Source organism: Sus scrofa, chromosome 1, assembly GCF_054392235.1.
Source record: "Sus scrofa isolate SSC_HxYL_T2T_F1_AM1 chromosome 1, Sscrofa_HxYL_maternal_Yorkshire_Landrace_v2.0, whole genome shotgun sequence".
Lineage (NCBI taxonomy): Eukaryota > Metazoa > Chordata > Mammalia > Artiodactyla > Suidae > Sus > Sus scrofa.
The window spans coordinates 158,977,225-158,987,702 of NC_139383.1; the positions used below are offsets into that span (position 1 = coordinate 158,977,225).

At 44.9% G+C, this 10,478-nt stretch overlaps 1 long non-coding RNA gene across 2 annotated transcripts; it reads left to right on the plus strand.

The window, feature by feature from the left end:
- Positions 1 to 710: 710 nt before the first annotated feature.
- On the plus strand, positions 711 to 9,735 carry LOC146406818 (uncharacterized). Of its 2 annotated transcripts, none has more exons than XR_014832103.1 (3): positions 711 to 969; positions 4,436 to 4,533; positions 5,452 to 7,747. It is a non-coding gene; the product is annotated as an uncharacterized LOC146406818 (long non-coding RNA). The 2 variants fall into 2 exon arrangements; XR_014832108.1 differs by lacking the exon at positions 711 to 969 and adding an exon at positions 9,393 to 9,735 and having other exon boundaries at positions 2,088 to 4,533; positions 5,452 to 8,062.
- The last annotated feature ends 743 nt before the right edge of the window (positions 9,736 to 10,478 follow it).

Below are 10,478 nucleotides of genomic sequence, written 5' to 3' on the forward strand. Positions count from 1 at the left end.
ATCCAACTTTCAGTCTCTCAAACTCTACTTTGGGCCTGAAACTAAATGACTAATAAAACTGGAAGGAAAGGAGTTCCCATTGTGGCACAGTGGAAGCAGATCCCACTAGGAACCACGAGGTTTCAGGGTTGATCCCTGGCCTCACTCACTGGGTTAGGGATCTGGCGTTGCCGTAAGCTGTGGTGTAGGTCACAGACGCAGCTTGGATTCCACGTTGCTGTAGCTGTGGTGTAGACTGGCAGCTGTAGCTCCGATTTGACCCCTAGCCTGGGAACCTCCATATGCTGCAGGTGCAGCCCTAAAAAGACAACAACAAAAAATAACAAACAAAAACAAACAAACAAACAAAAAAACTGGGAGGAAAAAGCTGGATGTGACCAGAGCTGCTCTGCTCTGGATGTGACGCTGCCTATCTGATTTCTGGATACATGTTCTGTGTCAGCCATTAAAACCAAAGGCGTGGGACAGACATGGTCACCGCCACAGGCCAGGAGTGAGCCCAACCCTTGTTTCCAGAGCAGTGATGGGCATCAGCTTTTTATTATATGCACCATTGCCCCTATAATTAGTGCACTGGTAGGAATATGACTTACTGATTGTACAAACACAGCCATCGAGTACTGAGGGTGGGCGTGAGCTGCAGGAACATCCTGGGCACACAGTCCCTTAGAAATGTGTGTGATGTAACTGCCTTCAGGACCCTGACTTTATTTCTGGGTCTGTAACTCTTTTATTCAGCTGTCCAGGAAGGAATCTTAACTTTGCCCAAGACACCAAAGCCCGTTGGTGACAGAGGTGCCAATTTCCTTGCATGCGAGCCAGACCTGATTTCAAATGAACAACAGGGAAAGAAAAGGAATCGTTAAAAAAATGTTAATTCTCCCAGAGTTCCATGTTATTTCAAATAATTAAGCTCCAGTTTCCACCCTCTTCTTCTGAAGTGGAATTTTGCTTTCTGGTATTAAACAGGTGAGTAAATATTTATCCTTGTGAGCTCCGAGTGCTGTGTTCACTTGGATGAGGAGCCTGCAGCCAGCCAAGCTGAGAACCTGGTCCTGCAGGCCCACCCGTGACCTTGGCCCTGCCCCGGCCAGGGCCACGCTGGCCAGACCTGCAAACGGAGGATATTTTCTCTCTCAGGGCAGCATTTACCCAGGGAGTCCCTTGGCAAGAAGCAGGACCACCAGCATGTGGGGTCGCTACGCTGGTGGTGTGTGTGTGTGAAAATATTTTTTAAAAAGGCAGCAACTTGGCATGCCAGATTACAAAAACAGCCCTGTTAGAAAGAAAACACTGCATTTGGAAGTAGAACTTCCTATTCAAATCAGGGCAAGAGGCAGAGGGATCGGGAGGCAAAATGAGCCATGCGTGTGTGTGTGTGTGTGTGTGTGTGTGTGTGTGTGTGTGTGTCCTGAATATGTGAGTCAGGGATGCGGTAGGGCTGGCTGTGCTTTCTGGGTCTCTGGATAGTTTGGGAGGGTTAACGCATTCCTGCGGCAGCTGATCTTTTTCTGCAGGTCCCTGACAGGCAGGAGCCCAGCGTTAACCCTCTCCTGCCTGAGCTGCCAGCTGAACAGGCCTGGGTGTGTGTGTGGGGGTGCCAAGAGGGGCTGGGGTTCCCTCGCGAGGTGCACAATAATCTTCCTTCAGCTGTTTGTGTGACACGACCCTTGGAGACCCCCAGGGGACGGAGCCAACTCTCTGGGGCAAGTTCAAATGAATCCTCCCCAGAGGAAGGCAGGTGACCATCTGGGACTTGCATGGCTGTGCCTGGGCTCGCGTTTTACCCATGGCATCTGGAAGCAGGGCTCTGCTCGTTCCTCTGGAGCATGCACGCTGTGCAATGCAGTAGTTGGCACATATTTGCAAAAGGAAAATAAATAGGATTTTCCCAAGAGGCTCTCACCAGAGATTTCTTCCATCTGCAGTTCTGGAGGATCTGTCTGTTCCTCTGACTTGGTGGAGAACCCAACAGCCAACTCCCCCAGGTGGCTCTCTCTGTCCTCCTTTTGTAATCTGTTCACCTTCAGGATTTTATTTTATTTTATGCCTTTTAGGGCCACACCAGCGGCCTATGGAGGTTCCCAGGCTAGGGGTCTAACTGGAGCTATAGCTGCTGGTCTATGCCAGAGCCACAGCAATGCGGGATCCGAGCCGCGCCTGTGACCTACACCACAGCTCAAGGCAACTTGGGATCCTTAACCCACTGAGCGAGGCCAGGGGTAGAACCTGCATCATCATAGTTCCTAGTTGGATTGGTTTCCGCTGTGCCACGAAGGGAAGTCCCACCTTTAGAATTTTAAACTATCAATGAGAACAATTACAGCTGGAAAAAAGTGTGAAAATGTGTGTGTTCATTCTTTCTCAGGGCAAGAATAAAGTTTCATAGCACCTAATGCCCCCTTCCATTATTTTTTTTCCTATTATATGAGGAAATCTTGGTCTCTTTAGCAGATCTGGTTGCTGATGGTCTGTTTGAAACCATGGTTGTCTCTCCACCTTCAAAAGCAAACCAGCCTTTTCCTCCAGGCCAGAAGGGAAGCATGTCCACCCAGAGACATGGGCCTCATCTCCTGTGGGTACCAGCCTGTCCATCTGCTCCTAGCTCCATTCCTAGCATATCTCCTGTGTCTGAAGACTGGGAATCCACACTGCTTTGCGTAGTTCTGGCGATATCAGGAAGTAGAATAACAAACAGCTAATCATCACCTCAGAGGCTCTGGTCTGTGCTGTGAGGGCATGAGGATGGCTTAACCCAGACCTATCAGTGGCCCAGGAACGAATCAAAGCCCTCAGCCTTTGGTATCTCATTTGATTTTTTCTGAAGGGGCAAATAACTAAGACTTTTTCCTGGCAAAATATTCCTGTGTCCATTTTCTTTTTAATGTAAGGAGAGGACAATGAGCAAGTGGAGAAAGCAAAATTAGCATGTCGACAACAGAACAAAGATCTGCTCTGGGTTCCAAAAAGCTCCAAGTAGAGGAACCTCACTGTCTTTGCCAACCTCCTGGAGCTGGCGAATTCCTGCAGTCCTTGAGACGTTGTTTTCATGCAAAGCAAATAAAAATTACCTTCAGTGTTCTCCATGCTTTCTTTCCCTTTCTTTTTTACATTTTGAAATTGAATGACCACTGTCTTATCCACAAGTCCAATTTCTAACCTCTGGATAAAGACAGGGAAATGGAATTCTGAAGGGAGAGAAAGAAACGACAGTAGAAATATTCAGTTTTACACTGTGGTTTCTTGGATGAGGACAAGGGTAATTTGACTACGGCTTCAATTTCCGAGGCACATGCATTTGGTCCATGTACATGGCAGCTGGACTGACAGGACAGGCCCTGATGCCTCCAAAGGGTCAATAAAACACACGCCCTGAAGGATTTACACAACACACAGTAATGGCTTCTTTGGAGCTGTTATGGTCTATTGGGTCAATAATAATCCACTTTTTAAAGAGTGCCAAAATATGAATTTACACAGCAGACTGTAATGGCTCCTGATCTATCAGGTAAATTATATGAATTCTTAGAATTTATACACGTGCCAGGGACCATGGATACCCGTCAGAATGTGCTGTTGTGTAAAACAGGCAATCCGTGTGGAACAACACGCAGCTTCTTTTCCAGCTGCTAATAAAAATGACACACGGCCCCTTGAGAAGTAGGTATTTGTTAACGTGCATAAGTTTAATGCCATGACTTCATATTCCATCTTTAATTTGTGAAGTTTCGATAAATACTCAGGATCACTTGCATCAACATAATCTCTGTTTTCCCTAAAATGAAGTTCTTTTTGATCCAAACCACGTTTAATAAAATATCTAGAGGAGTTCCTGCCGTGGTGCAGGGGGTTAAGAATCTGGTCTTGTCTCTGTGGTGACTTGGGTCACTGCTGAGTACAGGTTCTATCCTTGGCCCCATGCAGTGGGTTAAGGATTGAGCATTGCCACAGCTGCAGCTCAGATTCAATCCCTGGCTCCAGAAACCTCCCTATGCCGTTGGTGTGACCGAGAAAGAGAAAAAAATACTTTGATTACCTAATTTTGTGGTAGGTCTACACATAATATTTAATTTACACATGATGTTTACAGGTAAATATCTATTCTCTATGTTTATGACATCTATATGAAAATAGACATTCCTCAGTGTACAGGGCTGTGGCTGCACTTAACAAAAAAGCCTGATTCTTTCCAGCAGGTGGAGGCAGATAGCAAGAAGCTCTCAAAGAAACAACCCCAAATATATTTTTCTCCCAGCAAGCACGGATATTTAGGGGAAAGCAAAATATCTACAAAAGAGGGAACTTAAATGGATAGTTTCCAACAGAAATGACCGATGCGACAGAGTTTTCCCTAGTACAGAATCCAAAGCAAAGATATTTCAGAGCCCCGCCTTGCCGGAAATATTTTGCTTTCTTGGCTTTCTTTCTGTTTCAGTCGGAAAATTTTCCTGGAGAGGAACCTGGTGAATTATTTAATAAATAAAATCCATTCAGGAAACCATGTTCCAAGATATCTTCTCAAATTTCCTTCAAGTAAGTACAACAATAAATGTGCCCGCAGTAGCTGGCACCAACCTGGAAGGTGCAGACACACGCTGGCTTACACGTGCGTGCCCACAGCAGAAAACTCCAGTCACATCCTTCCCTTGTCTTATTCACCACAGGCGTGTGTATTCTAGTCCTTTGGCTAAAATAGCCATGTCTCTGGTTCTTTTGTGAGTGTTTGTGTGTATGTTCCTGACTGTGCATTCTAAAAAATAAAACAACAAGAATTTTAAGCAGAAACTAACAAGAAATCTCCCTGCCTGAAAATTTGCCTTTCCTTGAGGAGGAGAGATTTCTTTCAGACCGTTCTCCACTCCATTTTCAGGACTGATTAACATGTATCATCTGAAATGGACAAAGGTCAGAGCTGAGGTGTGCATTTGTGCATGATTTGAATGTTCTGCCTCAAAGTGTTTGGAGGTTTTGGGGTCTTAGAATAATGACGTAATACCATAAATTGTGGCCTTCCCTAGCAAGGAACTGAGAGCAGGCTGACAACCAGGCATGCCTTGGTCTGCACACAACCCCCTCCACCCTCTGCCCGCCGCCTTTCTGCAGGGTCTGTAGATAGATGTGAATATCTAGCATCTACAGTATTGACTGGTATATCAGGAGGAAGGGATCTCTATCAGTGTATCTTGAATTGTCATCCAACAGAAGATTAAATGCTGCCTGCCTCCTTCTTGTGATTTTTGGTCTTCACATCGCAAAGTTTTCAATCAAATTTCAGCAGTGTGCCTTTAGCTGGCAGATCCCCCAGCACTTATCTTCCCAAAGCAGGGGACTTAGGCCTTGTTTACCTCCTAGGGCTCCAGAATATCTCCGTGCAAAGCTGCCCACAGTTAGGGTGTGAGATGCTTTCCAAATCTGGCCTCTTTCTGTCTCTCTCTCATGTTCCCTTTGCAGCCCGGCTCTTGGCTGAACAACAACATCCAACGAAGAATCTGAATAATGACCACGTGCCAATTATCGGAGGAGTTATTCCAGGGCAGCGACCTTGCCTTGTCAGTCTTCAAGATGGAAGAACCATAATGGACGGCGTTGCTCTGTGCAGCATCCTGATTCACAGTCTTTAGGATGCACTGATCACCACCTGATTCGCGGCTCATGAAGCAGCCAGGACAGGGGGGCTGGCAGCTGGGCACATTTCTGGACTCACCAGCAGATATCTGGGAGGAGGCTGTGGTCTGGGGAGGGGGTGGGCTGAAGAAACAAATGCCCCCCTTCACTTGAGAAGTATTCAGCCCAAACAAGTTGACGACAAACTGATATTTATGTGCGATTGAACAGGTTTGATGCCTGGACGTCCCAAGACATTGATGAGATTTTGGATAAACAGCAGCCAGAGAGAAGGAATGTGCATTTTCTGTGGAATACTGAACAGGAAGTGGTCCACAGCTGGGCAGATTGGCAACCACTGAGGCCTGCATCCTTCTACATTGAGGAATGAGGGGATGGGGCCACAGTTCATCCCACTTCCATTGTTTTGTTCATTCAATATGACCAGGAAGCCCAGCCCTTGCCCTGGACAGAGGGCTGGGTTGGTACAAGTCTGGAGTGGGGGGGAGCGCTTCTTCATGGCAGGGTCAACAAGAATGCTTAGGGATGCTCTAAGAGCATTGAGGGTTTTTTTGTTGTTGTTTTTTTGTTTGTTTTCTTTTTGCTTTTTAGGGCAACACCTGAGGCATATGAAGGTTCCCAGGCTAGGCATTGAATCAGAGCTACAGCTGCCAGCCTATACCACAGCCACAGCAACTTGGGATCCAAGCCATGTCTTCAACCTATACCACAGCTCAGGGCAACACCGGGTCCTTAACCCACTGAGTGAGGCCAGGGATCGAACCCACAACCTCATGGTTCCTATTTGGATTCGTTTCTGCTGCACCACAATGGGAACTCCTTTGTGTTGAGTTTGAAACATTCATCTCCAGCTGCTCACTTTGTCTTTCCCTCCATGTGTGTTTCTCATTTGATGTTTTATGAGTGCGCACATGGAGATGCTCACCTTGCTGAGGAGCCAAATGTCATCCCCTGCCAAGTCTCTGGAATTAAAAAACCTAGATTATGGCTCAGATGCGTGAAAATGGACACTGTGGTACCAGTGAGAAGCCTGACGGCCACTGCTTTGCGGCAAGTTGGAACTCAGGTGCGGTTTGATCAGTTGTCTGTGGCCTGGTGTTTGTCTGCTGCTGCTCTCATGCCTGGGAAGCTGGCTTTTTTCCTTTCTCTGGGGTTGTGGTCCTACCAGAGCATCAAAGTACATGATGGGGGCTGGAGGGAAGGCTGGATCTCTGACTCTCTGGTGGGCTTGCTCCTGGGGAAACGGATGCTCAGGCTTCTAACAAAAGGGGGTCAAGGAGGAAAAGGGGTCTCGCTGATGACCGAAGCCATGAGGACCTTGCTGTATAGATCATGACACTTTGTCGGGTGCTCATTAGGTACCCTTGGGGGACTGGGCTGGACTGGCACATTTTTTGAATTGGTTACACTTGATGTCATCTGTGACATCAGCTAAAGACCAACTTTCCCATTACGTGCTCAGCAAGATGCAAGCTACGTAGGTTTGAGGGTAATTCCAGACACCCCAAACCCATTGCCCACACGAATAATCTCACTGGAATTAGGCAGAATGGTCCATGATCTCAGTGGCTTAAGTGCCCGTAATCAAAAAAGTCTAGTCTTTTGTTTTTGGGAAAAAAAAAAATCATTCTCCCTTCAGCTCTTTGCTATTTATAGCAAAGTTTGAGAAGGCTAAACCATGCATAGACACCACAAAAATATCATTAATTCTATCAACTTTACACCCGTTAGAACTACCAGAGGTGTGAGGAATTAACAGCTCAGTAGAGCAAACAGACCTGAAAGGGGTTATAAGCAAAGCGAAGTTAAATTCCCCATGCACATTCCCCTTGTGAGTGTTAATACCTTAAACTCCAGAAAATGCCACTAATTGGGCTTGGAGAAGAAACTAAAGTTGGAATGATCTTTGAAGAGTGAATTCACCTCTTGCTCTTGGATTCTATCTATTTAAACTGCAGATGTACCCATGTGAACCTGTTTTCAAAATAGGTAAATATCTTAAAATATTTTCTAAGTTGCATAAACATGATCCTACTATTAGCAAAAGGTGTTGGTAAATGAAGGTCTGTGGATCACCCTGCATGGTTCAACTAGATGCATAAATCCATATCTGTTGAATTGAGTTGGATATACCTTGACTTTGTATTTTTTTTTTTCCTGCATGGTATAGAGCTGGGGAGATCATTTGGAAGGGGAGAAGCATTGTGGTTTGCTTTGGGAGGCTGCTATATAACAGAATAAGGATTTCTACGTGCTAATCGCTAGAAATTTAAAAATCATAGCATATGGAGTTCCTGTCGTGGCTCAGTGGTTAACAAACCCGACTAGCATCCATGAGGATGCAATTTGATCCCTGGCCTTGTGCAGTGGGTTAAGGATCCGGTGTGACCATGAGCTGTGGTGTAGTTTGCAGACGCAGCTCAGATCCCACGTTGCTGTGGCTGTGGCGTAGGCTGGCAGCTACAGCTCTGATTGGACCTCCTAGCCTGGGAACCTCCATATGCCATGGGTGTAGCCCTAAAAAAAGACAAAAGAGCAAAAAAAAAAAAAAATCACAGCATGTGATTCCTGCCATGGAAGATTTCATGGGCCATTTTGGGAGTGGAAAGAATGGGAAATTGACACAAACACAGAGATCCATAAATTGAATTAAGTATAATAGTTAATGTGTTTGGCAGAAAGGGATACATACAAGGTTAATAATTATTACTTTTATCTGGAAGACTTAATAGGAAAAAGGGGCATTTGGCTAAGGTCTTGCAGGATGAATAGAAGTATTAGAGATGGATGAGGAGAAAGTGGAAAATAACTGGGTGTTCTAGACAGAGAAACACTAGTTTCAGGTTACATTAAAACTGCATTTTTGCACTGGAAAACTAAAGAACTGGATTTTACACGGAAAAAAATAATTTCTGTTACATTTGCTTTACATTTTTCTTTATTGGTAAACCGGAGAGGTTTCCTGGCCAATACACACAGGGGGCACCACAGTTTGAGACTTCCTTTAAGAAGCTTTTCCTTACTCTCCTATTCTGTAGCAACATTATTTGACAAAGAATAAAAATAAAATAAAAGAAGGAGTTCCCTGGTGGCTCGGGGGGTTAAGGATCCAACATTGTCACTTCTGTGACTCAGGTTGCTGCTGTGGTGCTGATTTGGTCCCTGAACCTGGAACTTCCACATGCCAAGGTGTGGCTCCCAAAATAAAATAGAATATCCAGAGTGGGCCTTTCTATACATTCAATTATCTGCATGTAGTCCACACATGGATTTAGATTAGCTGGGATTACAAAGTGACACTGATTTAAAAATAAAGCAATAACTCAAGGATTTAAAAAATCATTTTAGAGACAATTAGAAATAACCCCATGCAGTCACCAAGAATGGTGTTCCCACAGTGAGGTAGGATGGTTTGGAAGTCAAAAGATTGAAATTTTATCCTTCTTCACTCACCATTGTTAGTTAAATTTGGTGCCTTCAAAACTCCAGGCACCATCTCCTGGTGTCAGTTTTTTTCCTGTAAATTCAAGCCAGTAATAATTGTGCTGGAATTTATTGTGATATACGTGGTAAGAGGTATGTGAAATCACTTCAAAACCAAAGAATATCATCATTAGCATTAACTACAACACTAATAATTACTATAATATGAAATTTCAGGAATGTCAATCTAGAGGTATTTCTTACTTTTAATTATTTACTTATTTTTCTTTTTAAGGCCACACCCGTGGTACATGGAAGTTCCCAGACTAGGGGTCAAATTGGAGCTGTAGCTGCAGGCCTACACCACAGCCACAGTAATGCCAGATCTGAGCCGCTTGTGTGACCTACACCACAGTTCACAGCAATCCTGGATTCTTAACCCACTGATGGAGGCCAGGGATCGAATCCATGTCCTCATGGATACTGGGTGGGTTCATTACCACTGAGCCACAGTGGGAACTCCAAGGTCTTACTTTTAAAGTGCTGAAACATGGGAAAATTTCTAGGAAAATCCTGGATTTGATTTACTTTCTAAAAGTTTTCCATTTATACAAATGTGAGTGCAACTGTGCAGGGTACACATTGTAAATAGGTTGTCATCAAATAGGCATATTTCAGACTTTTAAATTTGCAGGGTGTTTGTTCCATCTCAAATGTTATCTCTCCAAAGAGGCATACGGGGAAGAGATTGTTTGATTTGAAAAATCACCCACCCTTTTCAGAATGTTTGGTGTAACGAGGCGAATTCCCTCCTTGGTTGATTGGGATGCAATGATGCCATGAAAATGTCAGAGCAGGTGTATGGAAAAGACATTATGGTGTCAAGATGAGATGAAACAAAGTTAATTTGTCTGTGGAAAGTCCCTGACTCTGCCAAGATGAAATGGAACCCTGTATTCAGCCTGGTGAGTCTTGGCACTTCAGTGCCCAGAGACTGCCCTGGAAGGCCCCAGCTCGCCTGGGGATGTGACAACCCACAGGAAACAAGATTTATCTCTGTCTTCCTGTCCGGGGGGCTGAACTTAAAGAAGGTAACAGTGCTGGAGGGATGAGGATATGGTAGGAAGACACTGGTCCTCGTGCTCAGGATGACACAAGGAACAAGAGACACGCAAGGGGGTAGGGGGTGAGAGAGGAGGCAGGGCAGATGGAAAAATCCCTTTCTCGTAGCCAATACGGATGAGGGTTTAGAAGTTGGAGGTTTCCACCTCTTGGTAAATGGATGTGTTTTTCTGGTGTGAAGTGCTCTTGAGTGTTAAAATGGTTCAACACCTAAGTGACATCTGGGAGTTTGAGTCTGCAGAACAAAGGTGAGCTTTAATTCCAGTTTAGATGCTCATTTGGCCTCAATAAAACATGCTAGTAAAGCT